A 9,486-nucleotide genomic window follows, 5' to 3' on the forward strand; every position below is an offset into this window, starting at 1 on the left:
CTCAGGAACAGCGAACCCGGAGGGTCCAGTTGCATGTGGGGCTGCATAAAGGATCCCCTGGGGAGTTCTCTTGTACCCAAAGCCTTCCTTTGGTGACACTTTTGGATGGGAAAAAAGGCCTTGGAACGCATTTCCCGGGGCCTGATTTTTCGATCGTCTTCGATGCCGGCTAGGAATATGTTTAGGTATGCTCAGGAACAGCGATCCCGGAGGGTCCAGTTACATGTGGGGCTGCGTAAAGGCTCCCCTGGGGAGTTCACTTGTACCCAAAGCCTTCCATTGGGGGCACTTTTGAATGGTACCAAGGGGCTCGCAACGCATTTCCTGGGGCCTGAGTTTTCAGTCGTCTCCGATGACCGCTAGGGCTACGTTTAGGTTTGCTCGGAAATAGCGAACCCGGAGGGTCCAGTTGCATGTGGGGCTGCGTAAAGGCTCCCCTGGGGAGTTCTCTTGTACCCAAAGCCTTCCTTTGGGGGCACTTTTGGATGGTCCAAAGGGGCTCGGAACGCATTTCTTGGGGCCTGATTTTTCACTCGTCTCCGATGACGGCTAGTGCTACGTTTAGGTTTGCTCAGGAACAGCGAACCCGGAGGGTCCAGTCGCATGTGGGACTGCATAAAGGCTCCCCTGGGGAGTTCACTTGTACCCAAAGCCTTCCTTTGGGGGCACTTTTGGATGGGCGAAAAGGGCTCGAAACGCATTTCCTGGGGCCTGATTTTTCACTCGTCTTCGATGACGGCTAGAGTTATGTATAAGAATGCTCGGAAAAAGCGAACCCGGAGGGTCCAGTTGCATGTGGGGCTGCATAAAGGCTCCCCTGGGGGGTTCTCTTGTACCCAAAGCCTTCCTTTGGGGGCACTTTTGGATGGGCGAAAAGGCTCGCAACTCATTTCCTGGGGCCTGATTTTTCAATCGTCTTCGATGACGGCTAGGGGTATGTTTAGGGATGCTCGTAAACAGCGAACCCGGAGGGTCCAGTTACATGTGGGGCTGCGTAAAGGCTCCCCTGGGGAGTTCACTTGTACCCAAAGCCTTACTTTGGGGGCACTTTTGGATGGTCCAAAGGGGCTCGCAACGCATTTCCTGGGGCCTGATTTTTCACTCGTCTCCGATGACGGCTAGGGCTACGTTTAGGTTTGCTCAGGAACAGCGAAAACGGAGGGTCCAGTTGCATGTGGGGCTGCGTAAAGGCTCTCCTGGGGAGTTCACTTGTACCCAAAGCCTTCCTTTGGGGGCACTTTTGGATGGGCGATAGGGGCTGGCAACGCGTTTTCCTGGGCCCGGTTTTTCAGTCTTCTCCTATGCCAGCTAGGGCTCCGTTTAGGTTTGCTCAGGAACAGCGAACCTGGAGGGTCCAGTCGCATTTGGGGCTGCATAAAGGCTCCCCTGGGGAGTTCTCTTGTACCCAAAGCCTTCCTTTGGGGGCACTTTTGGATGGGCGAAAGGGGCTCGCAACGCATTTCCTGGGGCCTGATTTTTCACTCGTCTCCGATGATGGCTAGGGCTACGTTTAGGTTTGCTCAGAAACAGCGAACCCGGAGGGTCCAGTTGCATGTGGGGCTGCGAAAAGGCTCCCGTGGGGAGTTCAGATGTACCCAAAGCCTTCCTTTGGGGGCACTTTTGGATGGGCGAAAAAGGCTTGCAACGCATTTCCTGGGGCCTGATTTTTCAGTCGTCTCCGATGACGGCTAGGGCTACGTTTAGGTTTGCTCAGGAACAGCGAACCCGGAGGGTCCAGTAGCATGTGGGGCTGCGTAAAGGCTCCCCTGGTGAGTTCACTTGTACCCAAAGCCTTCCTTTGGTGGCACTTTTGAATGGGCGAAAAGGGCTCGCTCCGCATTTCATAGAGCCTGATGTTTCATTCGTCTCCGATGACGGCTAGGTCTACGTTTAGGTTTGCTCAGGGACAGCGAACCCGGAGGGTCCAGTTGCATGTGGGGCTGCATAAAGACTCCCCTGGGGAGTTCACTTGTACCCAAAGCCTTCCTTTGGGGGCACTTTTGAATGGTCCAAAGGGGCTCACAACGCATTTCCTGGGGCCTGATTTTTCACTCATCTTCGATGACAGCTAGGGATATGTTTAGGGATACTCGGAAACAGCGAACCCGGAGGGTCCAGTCGCATGTGGGGCTGCGTAAAGGCTCCCCTGGGGAGTTCACTTGTACCCAAAGCCTTCCTTTGGGGGCACTTTTGGATGGGCGAAAAGGGCTCGCAACTCATTTCCTGGGGCCTGATTTTTCACTCGTCTTCGATGATGGCTAGGGCTATGTATAAGAATGCTCGGAAAAAGCGAACCCGAAGGGTCCAGTTGCATGTGGGGCTGCATAAAGGCTCCCCTGGGAAGTTCACTTGTACCCAAAGCCTTCCTTTGGTGACACTTTTGGATGGGTGATAGGGGCTTGCAACGCGTTTTCTGGTGCCCGGTTCTTCAGTCTTCTCCCATGCTGGCTAGGGATTTATTTAGGGATACTCGGAAACAGTGAACCCGGAGGGTCCAGTTGCATGTGGGGCTGCGTAAAGGCTCCCCTGGGGAGTTCTCTTGTACCCAAAGCCTTCCTTTGGGGGCACTTTTGGATGGTCCAAAGGGGCTCGCAATGCCTTTCCTGGGGCCTGATTTTTCACTCATCTCCGATGACGGCTAGGGCTACGTTTAGGTTTGCTCAGGAACAGCGAACCCGGAGGGTCCAATCGCATGTGGGGCTGCATAAAGCCTCCCCTGGGGAGTTCACTTGTACCCAAAGCCTTCCTTTGGGGGCACTATTGGATGGTCCAAAGGGGCTCGCAACGCATTTCCTGGAGCCTGATATTTCACTCGTCTCCGATGACGGCTAGGGCTACGTTTAGGTTTGCTCAGGAACAGCGAACCCGGAGGGTCCAGTCGCATGTGGGGCTGCATAAAGGCTCCCCTGGGGAGTTCTCTTGTACCCAAAGCCTTCCTTTGGGGGCACTTTTGGATGGGCGAAAAGGGCTCGCAACGCATTTCCTGGGGCCTGATTTTTCAATCGTCTTCAATGACGGCTAGGGTTATGTATAAGAATGCTCGGAAAAAGCGAACCCGAAGGGTCCAGTTGCATGTGGGGCTGCATAAAGGATCCCCTGGGGAGTTCTCTTGTACCCAAAGCCTTCCTTTGGTGACACTTTTGGATGGGAAAAAAGGCCTTGGAACGCATTTCCCGGGGCCTGATTTTTCGATCGTCTTCGATGCCGGCTAGGAATATGTTTAGGTATGCTCAGGAACAGCGATCCCGGAGGGTCCAGTTACATGTGGGGCTGCGTAAAGGCTCCCCTGGGGAGTTCACTTGTACCAAAAGCCTTCCATTGGGGGCACTTTTGAATGGTACCAAGGGGCTCGCAACGCATTTCCTGGGGCCTGAGTTTTCAGTCGTCTCCGATGACCGCTAGGGCTACGTTTAGGTTTGCTCGGAAATAGCGAACCCGGAGGGTCCAGTTGCATGTGGGGCTGCGTAAAGGCTCCCCTGGGGAGTTCTCTTGTACCCAAAGCCTTCCTTTGGGGGCACTTTTGGATGGTCCAAAGGGGCTCGGAACGCATTTCTTGGGGCCTGATTTTTCACTCGTCTCCGATGACGGCTAGGGCTACGTTTAGGTTTGCTCAGGAACAGCGAACCCGGAGGGTCCAGTTGCATGTGGGGCTGCGTAAAGGCTCCCCTGGGGAGTTCTCTTGTACCCAAAGCCTTCCTTTGGGGGCACTTTTGGATGGGCGAAACGGGCTCGCAACACATTTCCTGGGGCCTGATTTTTCACTCGTCTCCGATGACGGCTAGGGCTACGTTTAGGTTTGCTCAGGAACAGCGAACCCGGAGGGTCCAGTTGCATGTGGGGCTGCGTAAAGGCTCCCCTGGGGAGTTCACTTGTACCCAAAGCCTTGCTTTGGGGGCACTTTTGAATGGGCGAAAAGTGCTTGGAACGCATTTCCTGGGGCCTGATTTTTCACTCGTCTTCGATGCCGGCTAGGGCTATGTTTAGAGATACTCGGAAACAGCGAACCCGGAGGGTCCAGTTGCATGTGGGGCTGCATAAAGGCTCCCCTGGGGAGTTCTCTTGTACCCAAAGCCTTCCTTTGGGGGCACTTTTGGATGGTCCAAAGGGGCTCGCAACGCATTTCCTGGGGCCTGATTTTTCAGTCGTCTCCGATGACGGCTAGGGCTACGTTTAGGTTTGCTCAGGAACAGCGAACCCGGAGGGTCCAGTTGCATGTGGGGCTGCGTAAAGGCTCCCCTGGGGAGTTCACTTGTACCCAAAGCCTTCATTTGGGGGCACTTTTGGATGGGCGAAAAGGTCTCGCAACGCATTTCCTGGGGCCTGATTTTTCATTCCTCTCCGATGACGGCTAGGGTTAGGTTTAGTTTTCCTCAGGAACAGAGAACCCGGAGGGTCCAGTTGCATGTGGGGCTGCGTAAAGGCTCCCCTGGGGAGTTCTCTTGTACCCAAAGCCTTCCTTTGGGGGCACTTTTGGATGGTCCAAAGGGGCTCGCAACGCATTTCCTGGGGCCTGATTTTTCACTCGTCTGAGATGACGGCTAGGGCTACGTTTAGGTTTACTCAGGAACATGGAACCCGGAGGGTCCAGTTGCATGTGGGGCTGCGTAAAGGCTCCCCTGGGGAGTTCTCTTGTACCCAAAGCCTTCCTTTGGGGGCACTTTTGGATGGTCCAAAGGGGCTCGCAACACATTTCCTGGGGCCTCATTTTTCACTCGTCTCGGATGACGGCTAGGGCTACGTTTAGGTTTGCTCAGGAACAGCGAACCCGGAGGGTCCAGTTGCATGTGGGGCTGCGTAAAGGCTCCCCTGGGGAGTTCTCTTGTACCCAAAGCCTTCCTTTGGGGGCACTGTTGGATGGGCAAAAAGGGCTCACAACGCATTTCCTGGGGCCTGATTTTTCACTCATCTTCGATGACGGCTAGGGATATGTTTAGGGATACTCGGAAACAGCGAACCCGGAGGGTCCAGTCGCATGTGGGGCTGCGTAAAGGCTCCCCTGGGGAGTTCACTTGTACCCAAAGCCTTCCTTTGGGGGCACTTTTGGATGGGCGAAAAGGGCTCGCAACTCATTTCCTGGGGCCTGATTTTTCACTCGTCTTCGATGACGGCTAGGGCTATGTATAAGAATGCTCGGAAAAAGCGAACCCGAAGGGTCCAGTTGCATGTGGGGCTGCATAAAGGCTCCCCTGGGAAGTTCACTTGTACCCAAAGCCTTCCTTTGGTGACACTTTTGGATGGGTGATAGGGGCTTGCAACGCGTTTTCTGGTGCCCGGTTCTTCAGTCTTCTCCCATGCTGGCTAGGGATTTATTTAGGGATACTCGGAAACAGTGAACCCGGAGGGTCCAGTTGCATGTGGGGCTGCGTAAAGGCTCCCCTGGGGAGTTCTCTTGTACCCAAAGCCTTCCTTTGGGGGCACTTTTGGATGGTCCAAAGGGGCTCGCAATGCCTTTCCTGGGGCCTGATTTTTCACTCATCTCCGATGACGGCTAGGGCTACGTTTAGGTTTGCTCAGGAACAGCGAACCCGGAGGGTCCAGTCGCATGTGGGGCTGCATAAAGCCTCCCCTGGGGAGTTCACTTGTACCCAAAGCCTTCCTTTTGGGGCACTATTGGATGGTCCAAAGGGGCTCGCAACGCATTTCCTGGAGCCTGATATTTCACTCGTCTCCGATGACGGCTAGGGCTACGTTTAGGTTTGCTCAGGAACAGCGAACCCGGAGGGTCCAGTCGCATGTGGGGCTGCATAAAGGCTCCCCTGGGGAGTTCTCTTGTACCCAAAGCCTTCCTTTGGGGGCACTTTTGGATGGGCGAAAAGGGCTCGCAACGCATTTCCTGGGGCCTGATTTTTCAATCGTCTTCAATGACGGCTAGGGTTATGTATAAGAATGCTCGGAAAAAGAGAACCCGAAGGGTCCAGTTGCATGTGGGGCTGCGTAAAGGATCCCCTGGGGAGTTCTCTTGTACCCAAAGCCTTCCTTTGGTGACACTTTTGGATGGGAAAAAAGGCCTTGGAACGCATTTCCCGGGGCCTGATTTTTCGATCGTCTTCGATGCCGGCTAGGAATATGTTTAGGTATGCTCAGGAACAGCGATCCCGGAGGGTCCAGTTACATGTGGGGCTGCGTAAAGGCTCCCCTGGGGAGTTCACTTGTACCCAAAGCCTTCCATTGGGGGCACTTTTGAATGGTACCAAGGGGCTCGCAACGCATTTCCTGGGGCCTGATTTTTCAGTCTTCTCCGATGACCGCTAGGGCTACGTTTAGGTTTGCTCGGAAATAGCGAACCCGGAGGGTCCAGTTGCATGTGGGGCTGCGTAAAGGCTCCCCTGCGGAGTTCAGTTTTACCCAAAGCCTTCCTTTTGGGAAAATTTTGGATGGTCCACCGGGGCTCGGAACGCATTTCTTGGGGCCTGATTTTTCACTCGTCTCCGATGACGGCTAGGGCTACATTTAGGTTTGCTCAGGAACAGCGAACCCGGATGGTCCAGTTGCATGTGGGGCTGCGTAAAGGCTCCCCTGGGGAGTTCTCTTGTACCCAAAGCCTTCCTTTGGGGGCACTTTGGGATGGGCGAAACGGGCTCGCAACACATTTCCTGGGGCCTGATTTTTCACTCGTCTCCGATGACGGCTAGGGCTACGTTTAGGTTTGCTCAGGAACAGCGAACCCGGAGGGTCCAGTTGCATGTGGGGCTGCGTAAAGGCTCCCCTGGGGAGTTCACTTGTACCCAAAGCCTTGCTTTGGGGGCACTTTTGAATGGGCGAAAAGTGCTTGGAACGCATTTCCTGGGGCCTGATTTTTTACTCGTCTTCGATGCCGGCTAGGGCTATGTTTAGAGATACTCGGAAACAGCGAACCCGGAGGGTCCAGTTGCATGTGGGGCTGCATAAAGGCTTCCCTGGGGAGTTCTCTTGTACCCAAAGCCTTCCTTTGGGGGCACTTTTGGATGGTCCAAAGGGGCTCGCAACGCATTTCCTGGGGCCTGATTTTTCAGTCGTCTCCGATGACGGCTAGGGCTACGTTTAGGTTTGCTCAGGAACAGCGAACCCGGAGGGTCCTGTTGCATGTGGGGCTGCGTAAAGGCTCCCCTGGGGAGTTCACTTGTACCCAAAGCCTTCATTTGGGGGCACTTTTGGATGGGCGAAAAGGTCTCGCAACGCATTTCCTGCGGCCTGATTTTTTATTCCTCTCCGATGACGGCTAGGGTTAGGTTTAGTTTTCCTCAGGAACAGAGAACCCGGAGGGTCCAGTTGCATGTGGGGCTGCGTAAAGGCTCCCCTGGGGAGTTCTCTTGTACCCAAAGCCTTCATTTGGGGGCACTTTTTGATGGTCCAAAGGGGCTCGGAACGCATTTCCTGGGGCCTGATTTTTCACTCGTCTGAGATGACGGCTAGGGCTACGTTTAGGTTTACTCAGGAACATCGAACCCGGAGGGTCCAGTTGCATGTGGGGCTGCGTAAAGGCTCCCCTGGGGAGTTCTCTTGTACCCAAAGCCTTCCTTTGGGGGCACTTTTGGATGGTCCAAAGGGGCTCGCAACACATTTCCTGGGGCCTCATTTTTCACTCGTCTCCGATGACGGCTAGCGCTACGTTTAGGTTTGCTCAGGAACAGCGAACCCGGAGGGTCCAGTTGCATGTGGGGCTGCGTAAAAGCTCCCCTGGGGAGTTCTCTTGTACCCAAAGCCTTCCTTTGGGGGCACTGTTGGATGGGCAAAAAGGGCTTGGAACGCATTTCCTGTGGCATGATTTTTCAGTCGTCTTCGATGCCGGGTAGGGCTATGTATAAGGACACTCGGAAACAGCGAACCCGGAGGGTCCAGTTGCATGTGGGGCTGGGTAAAGGCTCCCCTAAGGAGTTCACTTGTACCCAAAGCCTTCCTTTGGGGGCACTTTTGGGTGGTCCAAAGGGGCTTGCAACGTGTTTTCTGGGGCCCGGTTTTTCAGTCTTCTCCCATGCCGGCTAGACATATATTTAGTGTTCCTCGGAAAATTCGAACCTGGAGGGTCCAGTTGCATGTGGGGCTGCGTAAAGGCTCCCCTGGGGAGTTCACTTGTACCCAAAGCCTTCTTTTGGGGGCACTTTTGGATGGTTTAAAGGGGCTTGCAACGCATTTCCAGGGGCCTGATTTTTCACTCGTCTCCGATGACGGCTAGGGCTACATTTATGTGTGCTCAGGAACAGCGATCCCGGAGGGTCCAGTTGCATGTGGGGCTGCGTAAAGTCTTCCCTGGGGAGATCTCTTGTACCCAAAGCCTTCCTTTGAGGGCTCTTTTGAATGGGCGAAAAGGGCTCGCAACGCATTTCCCGGGGCCTGATTTTTCAGTCGTCTTCGATGCAGGCTAGGGCTATGTTTAGGTTTGCTCAGGAAACAGCGAACCCGGAGGGTCCAGTTGCATGTGGGGCTGCGTAAAGGCTCCCCTGGTAAGTTCACTTGTACCCAAAGCCTTCCTTTGGTGACACTTTTGGATGGTCCAAAGGGGCTTGCAACGCTTTTTCTGGGGCCCAATTTTTCAGTCTTCTTTCATGCCGGCTTGGGCTACTTTTAGGGGTGCTCGTAAAAATCGAACCCGGAGGGTCCAGTTGCATGTGGGGCTGCGTAAAGGCTCCCCTGGGGAGTTCTCTTGTACCCAAAGCCTTCCCTTGGGAGCACTTTTTGTAGGTCCGAAGGGGCTTGCAACGCGTTTTCTGGGGCCCGGTTTTTCAGGCTTCTCCCATGCCGGCTAGGGTTACGTTTAGGTTTGCTCAGGAACAGCGATCCCGGAGGGTCCAGTTGCATGTGGGGCTGCGTAAAGGCTCCCCTGGGGAGTTCTCTTGTACCCAAAGCCTTCCTTTGGGGGCACCTTTGGGTGGTCCAAAGGGGATCGCAACGCAATTCCTGGGGCCTGATTTTTCACTCGTCTGAGATGACGGCTAGGGCTACGTTTAGGTTTGCTCAGGAACAACGATCCCGGAGGGTCCAGTTGCATGTGGGGCTGCGTAAAGGCTCCCCTGGGGAGTTCTCTTGTACCCAAAGCCTTCCTTTGGGGGCACTTTTTGGTGGTCCAAAGGGGCTTGAAACGCATTTCCTGGAGCCTGATTTTTCAGTCGTCTTCGATGCCGGCTAGGGCTATGTTTAGGGATGCTCGGAAACAGCGAACTCGGAGGGTCCAGTTGCATGTGGGGCTGCGTAAAGACTCCCCTGGGGAGTTCTCTTGTACCCAAAGCCTTCCTTTGGGGGCACCTTTGGGTGGTCCAAAGGGGATCGCAACGCAATTCCTGGGGCCTGATTTTTCACTCGTCTGAGATGACGGCTAGGGCTACGTTTAGGTTTGCTCAGGAACAGCGAACCCGGAGGGTCCAGTTGCATGTGGGGCTGCGTAAAGGCTCCCCTGGGGAGTTCACTTGTACCCAAAGCCTTGCTTTGGGGGCACTTTTGAATGGGCGAAAAGTGCTTGGAACGCATTTCCTGGGGCCTGATTTTTTACTCGTCTTCGATGCCGGCTAGGGC

The sequence above is a fragment of the Anas platyrhynchos genome, chromosome 31 (assembly GCF_047663525.1).
Source record: "Anas platyrhynchos isolate ZD024472 breed Pekin duck chromosome 31, IASCAAS_PekinDuck_T2T, whole genome shotgun sequence".
In the NCBI taxonomy this organism is placed as follows: Eukaryota; Metazoa; Chordata; class Aves; order Anseriformes; family Anatidae; genus Anas; species Anas platyrhynchos.